This window comes from Nomascus leucogenys, chromosome 3, assembly GCF_006542625.1.
Source record: "Nomascus leucogenys isolate Asia chromosome 3, Asia_NLE_v1, whole genome shotgun sequence".
Lineage (NCBI taxonomy): Eukaryota > Metazoa > Chordata > Mammalia > Primates > Hylobatidae > Nomascus > Nomascus leucogenys.
This window is the reverse complement of record NC_044383.1, coordinates 66,324,914-66,333,651: the sequence shown is the minus strand read 5'-3', so window position 1 is coordinate 66,333,651 and position 8,738 is coordinate 66,324,914.

Here is an 8,738-nt window from a genome sequence, read left to right as displayed (position 1 = left end):
CAGAGAAGTGCAAATCGAAACTGCAGTGAGATGTCATCTCACCCTCATAACTAATCTCACCCCCCAGTTATTGACTGTCTTTTGGATATGAGCTAAGAAAAACGGGAACTCTCATACTGTTGGTGGGAATGTAAATTAGTGCAACCACTATGGAGAACAATATGGAGCTTCCTCAAAAAACTAAAAATAGAAGTACTGTACAGCAATCCCACTGCTGCGTATATACTCCAAAGAAAGAGAATAAGTATATTGCAGAGATATCTGCACTCCCATGTTTATTGCAGCACTGTTCACAATAGCTAAGATTTGGAAGCAACGTTAAGTGTTCGTCAACAGATAAATGAATAAAGAAAATGTCATACTTATATACAATGGAGTACTATTTAGCCATAAAAAATAATGAGATTCAGTCATTTGCAAGAACATGGATGGAACTGGGGGTCATTATGTTAAGTTAAATAAGCTAGGCACAGAAAGACAAACATTGCATGTTCTCACTTGTTTGTGGGATCTAAAAATCAAAACAATTGAACCCTTGGAGATAGACAGTAGAAGGATGGCTACCAGAAGCTGGGAAGGGTAATGGGAGAGTGAGAGGGAGGTGGGGATAGTTAATTGGTACAAAAAATAGTTAGAAAGAATGAATAAGGCCTGGTATTTGATAGCACAACAGGGTGACTATAGTCAATAATAATTTAATTGTACATTTAAAAATAACCAAAAGGGTCTAATTGGATTGTTTGTAACCCAAAGGATAAATGCTTGAGGAGATGGATATCCATTATCCATGATGTGATCATCACACATTGCATGCCTGTACCAAAACATCTAATATGTCCCATAAATATATATACCTACTAGGTACCCAAAAACATTAAAAATAAAAAATTATAAAACTAGACAAAATAAAATAAGTTAATAGCCATAACGTACTAAGTTTTCCTTAACTTATATGTTAACTTTTATACAGCAATATGAGTTATAAAAAAGCCAAAACTGAAGTTGTAATAGAAATGTACTTCAACTTTTTCTTTTTCTCTCTTTTTTTTTTTTTTTTTTTGAGACAGAGTCTCCCTCTGTCTCCCAGGCTGGAGTGCAGTGGCACAGTTTCAGCTCACCACAACCTCTGCCTCCCGGGCTCAACCAATTCTCATGCCTCAGCCTCCCGAGTAGCTATAACTACTGGTGTGTGCCACCATGCCCTGGCTAATGTTTATACTTTTAGTAGAGATGGGGTTTCGCCATGTTGGCCAGGCTGGTCTCAAACTCCTGACCTCAAGTGATCCTCTCACCTCAGCCTCCCAAAGTGCTGGGATTACAGATGTGAGCCACCATACCTGGCCTATTTTCACTTTTGACTTGATTCATCCTAATCATATAAAATATCAGCATTTTTATGAGGAGAAAAAGTAAACCCCAGCTGGGCACGGTGGCTCATGCCTGTAATCCCAGCACTTTGGGAGGCAGAGGCTGGCGGGTCACGAGGTCAGGAGTTCGAGACCAGCCTGACCAACGTGGTGAAACTACATCTCTACTAAAAATACAAAAATTAGCCAGGCACAGTGGCGCATGCCTGTACTCAGCTACTTAGGAAGCTGAGGCAAGAGAATAGCTTGAACCCTGGAGGCAGAGGTTGCAGTGAGCTGAGATTGCACCACTGCACTCCAGCCTGGGTGACAGAGTGAGACTCCATCTCAAAAAATAAATAAATAAATAAATAAAGCAAACCTCAGCCCTAGAAATGATGGTTTTTGTTCCAAGATAGTGCTAAAAGTACTTTGATTGTTGAGATCTTAGCAGCAGGTAGCACAACAGTTCATTTACACATCAATCATTTTTAAACCTGACATTTGGTTTCTTGTAATGTTATGACTACTAAGCAGTAGCTAATTACTCTAGAGCACATTATGAGTTCTGAATGCCTTTTTTTTTTTCCCCTGTAAAGAATGTTCAATCATGTCTCCTGCCTCTTCTTGTTCACTGGATTTCAGTATTACCCACAATTCTTCTTTAAAGTAACCCTTGGTTTCTTAGGAAGGTAACATAGAAAGCAATCAATTACAACTATGTGCATATACAACAGAAATAAATCTGATCCTAAGTAAAGCTAATATTTGCCAATGTTTCCACTGATAAGGAAGCCAGGTCATAGAATCCGAATATAGAACAAATTTTCTCTTTATTGAGTGCTTCCAACAGAGGCCAAAGTAAAGCATTTTCTGAGGTTCAAGTATTTGTTATATATGCATATATATAAAAATACACACATATGTATATATAAAATGTAATATAAATATACATGTATTTATATATGTGTATTGTATATATAAAATATGTATATATAAATTTAGTATAAAAGTAAATATATTTTTATGGAAATATATGTTGTACTCATATTGTAATCAGGAGGGTGGTTCATATATTTGTGTTTGTCTTCAGAAACAAATAAAAACCCAACACGTGAACACAATTTTGCTGACTTAACATTTTTTGCAAATGTTGTTTAAAGGTTTCTACTTTCCTGGTGCACTATTTTCAAATACGATTTTAAAAAGCTGTTGTGAATGCTTGCTTATTTTGGGCTCATAAAAAGTTCTCTGCCCAAAATATTAGGGTTAAGCGCATGAAGCATAAAATGACTTCAGCTTAGTAAATCTTTTGTCCTATTGTATAGGTAGTTCATTACTTTTTAAAACTGTGAATTTTCTCTGTGCTATCACTAAATTCAATTCTAGAATAAAAAATGTAAGGAGAACTAGGTAAAGAATCACCTTCGTTGGAATTTGAGCAGCTATTTGCTGCTGTACTCTGTTAGATTATTTATTAGTCATCTTACATTAATTTATAAAAATTTGGTCTTACAAGCTTCTACTTAAAATTAAATAGACTCACAATGAATGAAAACAATGATGTAATGAATAACAAAATGAAGGCTTATTTTAATGAAGGGATTCTTCCTTAGTATTTTTTGGCATTTGGGGGAACATTTTATTACATTTATAGAAAAAGAAAGAAGAAAAGGGGAAAAGAATGAAAAGCAGTCTATATAAAACAAAGTAACTCTACTAGAAAAATGAATAAGACATGAATCTAGTGCTGTTGGAACTCATTGTCTAATGAGAGATATAGTTAACCCTTCACAATAAAAAGTGATGAATGTGTTTTTCACTGCTATGGGAACCATAGACCTAGAGCTCAACCTCCAGAGAAAGTTCAGGAGGACACACTTCTGATGTCAATATTTTGGAAACTCTGGGCGAGCAGGGGCAGATCATTTTAACATAGCTCATCTGTGTTTGAATTTCTAAGACATAAGACTAAGGAACATTTGGGTTCCACTCAGCATTTTCCAATTAAATGCAACTTCCCAAAATCTTTTCATGTCCACTAAAACTAGTACTACATCTGATTGAATTCAATGTTTAAATGTGTTAAAACGAGTCTTTTTTTTTTTTTTTTTACTATAAATATACTTTAGTTATTTTTGTTTACAACTGAAACTCTGGGAATTCAAAATTCACATCCTTTCCAATGAGCTTCTTATAGATACCAGAAAAAGTTTCAACCTTGTATTCCACATTGTCCTGCTGTGCTTTGTCCAATGAACCTTTATGAGCTGGCTGCCATCCAGTTTCTCTCCTCTCCCTGTCCTTACCATCCCACCGTTTTCTCTTCACTCTCTGACTCAGGCTGTCTCTGTATCTGATTAACAAGGAGCCCAAGCTGGAGAGGGACAAGGATGTGTGTGTGTGTGTGTGTGTGTGTGTGTGTGTGTGTGTGTGTTGGTGGGCGTGGAGAGATAAGGGAGGGGCATTGGGGGAGTACTGCAGCCTCTCAGACCCTGCCCACGTGGAGAAGTTGAAAAATCAGCCACCTAGTTCAGTTTCGAAGTCAAAATCACCAAACCACACAAACCTTCTAATACTGAACATTGAATCCAGTGTGTAATTTTGCCAAAAGATATTGTATTTTTTTCCTCTATCATGTTCTCCTTGTATTATTCTGGCTTCGGGTAGGCTGAGTGCCCAGCAGAGGTATGGGTAACTGTCCTATTCCAGAAAGAATTGGTAAAGGTAATTCTCTTAACAAAAATACATGGTTACTTTTACATACGATTAGTTCAGTAGCAACATCACATGATGTTTCCTTATCTTCTGACCTATATTTATCAACCCCAGTGACGGGTCTACAACTTAGTTTGCATCTGCCTGTCACTGAGAACATGATGCAATTAAAAATTGCTCCATTTTTTATAATTTCCCTGGAGCGTTTCTCCCTTACTTTTGTTACCGTATCACATTTTTATCACATGATGTTACTTATAAATTTCTATCATATACTAAAGGTATGCACCCTTTGTATTATCTGCTAAACTGTAAACGAAGAGCAAGTTGCATGTCCAATTTTTTTATAAGCTCAGCATTTAACATGTGGTATACCTTAAGAACATATAGATGCCCAATAAATATTGGTTAAATAAGAGAATGAATAAATTGAGGGTGGAGCCAAGATGGCCGAATAGGAACAGCTCCAGTCTCCAGCTCCCAGCCCCAGCGACACAGAAGACCGGTGATTTCTGCATTTCTGCTTGAGGTACCGGTTTCATCTCACTAGGGAGTGCCTAACAGTGGGTGCAGGACAGTCGGTGAAGCGCACTGTGCGCGAGCCGAAGCAGGGCGAGGCATTGACTCACTCGGGAAGCGCAAGGGGTCAGGGAGTTCCCTTTCCTAGTCAAAGAAAGGGGAAGCAGACGGCACCTGGAATATCGGGTCAGTCCCACCCTAACTGCGCTTTTCCAACGGGCCTGGAAAACGGCACACTAGGAGATTGTGTCCCGCACCTGGCTCAGAGGGTCCTATGCCCACGGAGTCTCGCTAATTGCTAGCACAGCAGTCTGAGATCAAGCTGCGAGGCAGCAGCGAGGCTGGGGGAGGGGCGCCCGCCATTGCCCAGGCTTGCTTAGGTAAACAAAGCAGCCAGGAAGCTCGAACTGGGTGGAGCCCACCACAGCTCAAGGAGGCCTCCCTGCCTCTGTAGGCTCCACCTCTGGGGGCAGGGCACAGACAAACAAAAACTCTGCAAGAACTTCCACAGACTTAAATGTCCCTGTCTGACTGACAGCTTTGAAGAGAGCAGTGGTTCTCCCAGCACGCAGCTGGAGATCTGAGAACAGTCAGACTGCCTCCTAAAGTGGGTCCCTCACCCCTGAGCAGCCTAACTGGGAGGCGCCCCCCCAGTAGGGACAGACTGACACCTCATTCAACCCGGTACTTCTCTGAGACAAAACTTTCAGAGGAACTATCAGACAGCTGAATTTGTGGTCTCACGAAAATCTGCTGTTCTGCAGCCACCGCTGCTGACACCCAGCCAAACAGGGTCTGGAGTGCACCTCTAGTAAACTCCAACAGACCTGCAGCTGAGGGTCCTGTCTGGTAGAAGGAAAACTAACAAACAGAAAGGACATCCACACCAAAAACCCATCTGTACATCACCATCATCAAAGACAAAAAGTAGATAAAACCACAAAGATGGGGAAAAAACAGACCAAAAAAACTGGAAACTCTAAAAAACAGAGCACCTCTCCTCCTCCAAAGGAACGCAGTTCCTCACCAGCAACGGAACAAAGCTGGATGGAGGATGACTTTGATGAGTTGAGAGAAGAAGGCTTCAGACGATCAAACTACTCTGAGCTACGAGAGGAAATTCAAAACAACAGCAAAGAAGTTAAAAACTTTGAAAAAAAATTAGAAGAATGGATAACTAGAATAACCAATGGAGAGAAGGGCTTCAAGGAGCTGATGGAGCTGAAAGCCAAGTTTCGAGAACTACGCGAAGATTGCAGAAGCCTCAGTAGCAGATGCGATCAACTGGAAGAAAGGGTATCGCTGATGGAAGATGAAATGAATGAAATGAAAAGAGAAGGGAAGTTTAGAGAAAAAAGGATAAAAAGAAATGAACAAAGCCTCCAAGAAATTTGGGACTATGTGAAAAGACCAAACCTACGTCTGATTGGTGTACCTGAAAATGATGGGGAGAATGGAACCAAGTTGGAAAACACTCTGCAAGATATTATCCAGGAGAACTTCCCCAATCTAGCAAGGCAGGCCAGCATTCAGATTCAGGAAATACAGAGAACGCCACAAAGATACTCCTCGAGAAGGGCAACTCCAAGACACATTATTGTCAGATTCACCAAAGTTGAAATGAAAGAAAAAATGTTAAGGGCAGCCAGAGAGAAAGGTCGGGTTACCCACAAAGGGAAGCCCATCAGACTAACAGCTGATCTCTCAGCAGAAACTCTACAAGCCAGAAGAGAGTGGGGGCCGATATTCAACATTCTTAAAGAAAAGAATTTTCAACCCAGAATCTCCTATCCCGCCAAACTAAGCTTCATAAGTGAAGGAGAAATAAAACACTTTACAGACAAGCAAACGCTGAGTGATTTTGTCACCACCAGGCCTGCCCTAAAAGAGCTCCTGAAGGAAGCACTAAACATGGAAAGGAACAACCGGTACCAGCCACTGCAAAAACATGCCAAATTGTAAAGACCATCGAGACTAGGAAGAAACTATAGCAACTAACGAGCAAAATAACCAACTAACATCATAATGACAGGATCAGATTCACACATAACAATATTAACGTTAAATGTAAATGGGCTAAATGCTCCATTCAAAAGACACAGACTGGCAAACTGGATAAGGAGTCAGGACCCATCAGTGTGCTGTATTCAGGAAACCCATCTCACATGCAGAGACACACATAGACTCAAAATAAAGGGATGGAGGAAGATCTATCAAGCAACTGGAAAACAAAAAAAGGCAGGGGTTGCAATCCTAGTCTCTGATAAAACAGACTTTAAACCAACAAAGATCAAAAGAGACAAAGAAGGCCATTACATAATGGTAAAGGGATCAATTCATCAAGAAGAGCTAACTCTCCTAAATATATATGCACCCAACACAGGAGCACCCAGATTCATAAAGCAAGTCCTGAGTGACCTACTAAGGGACTTAAACTCCCACACAATAATAATGGGAGATTTTAACACCCCACTGTCAGCATTAGACAGATCAACGAGACAGAAAGTTAACAAGGATATCCAGGAATTGAACTCAGCTCTACATAAAGTGGACCTAATAGACATCTACAGAACTCTCCACCCCAAGTCAACAGAATATACATTTTTTTCAGCACCACACCACACCTATTCCAAAACTGACCACATAGTTGGAAGTAAAGCTCTCCTCAGCAAATGTAAAAGAACAGAAATTATAACAAACTGTCTCTCAGACCACAGTGCAATCAAACTAGAACTCAGGATTAAGAAATTCACTCAAAACCGCTCTACTACATGGAAACTGAACAACCTGCTCCTGAATGACTATTGGGTACATAATGAAATGAAGGCAGAAATAAAGATGTTCTTTGAAACCAACAAGAACAAAGACACAACATACCAGAATCTCTGGGACACATTCAAAGCAGTGTGTAGAGGGAAATTTATAGCACTAAATGCCCACAAGAGAAAGCAGGAAACATCCAAAATTGACTCCCTAACATCACAATTAAAAGAACTAGAAAAGCAAGAGCAAACACATTCAAAAGCTAGCAGAAGGCTAGAAATAACTAAAATCAGAGCAGAACTGAAGGAAATAGAGACACAAAAAACCCTTCAAAAAATTAATGAATCCAGGAGCTGGTTTTTTGAAAAGATCAACAAAATTGATGGACCCCTAGCAAGACTAATAAAGAAGAAAAGAGAGAAGAATCAAATAGATGCAATAAAAAATGAAAAAGGGGATATCACCACCGATCCCACAGAAATACAATCTACCATCAGAGAATACTACAAACACCTCTATGCAAATAAACTAGAAAATCTAGAAGAAATGGATAAATTCCTCGACAAATACACCCTCCCAAGACTAAACCAGGAAGAAGTTGAATCTCTGAATAGACCAATAACAGGTTCTGAAATTGTGGCAATAATCAATAGCTTACCAACCAAAAAGAGTCCAGGACCTGATGGATTCACAGCCGAATTCTACCAGAGGTACAAGGAGGAACTGGTACCATTCCTTCTGAAACTATTCCAATCAATAGAAAAAGAGGGAATCCTCCCTAACACATTTTATGAAGCCAGCATCGTCCTGATACCAAAACCTGGCAGAGACATAACCAAAAAAGAGAATTTCAGACCAATATCCTTGATGAACATTGATGCAAAAATCCTCAATAAAATACTGGCAAACCGAATCCAGCAGCACATCAAAAAGCTTATCCACCATGATCAAGTGGGCTTCATCCCTGGGATGCAAGGCTGGTTCAACATACGCAAATCAATAAATGTAATCCAACATATAAACAGAACCAAAGACAAAAACCACATGATTATCTCAATAGATGCAGAAAAGGCCTTTGACAAAATTCAACAACCCTTCATGCTAAAAACTCTCAATAAATTAGGTATTGATGGGACGTATCTCAAAATAATAAGAGCTATCTACGACAAACCCACAGCCAATATCATACTGAATGGGCAAAAACTGGAAGCATTCCCTCTGAAAACTGGCACAAGACAGGGATGCCCTCTCTCACCGCTCCTGTTCAACATAGTGCTGGAAGTTCTGGCCAGAGCAATCAGGCAGGAGAAGGAAATAAAAGGTATTCAATTAGGAAAAGAGGAAGTCAAATTGTCCCTGTTTGCAGATGACATGATTGTATATCTAGAAAAC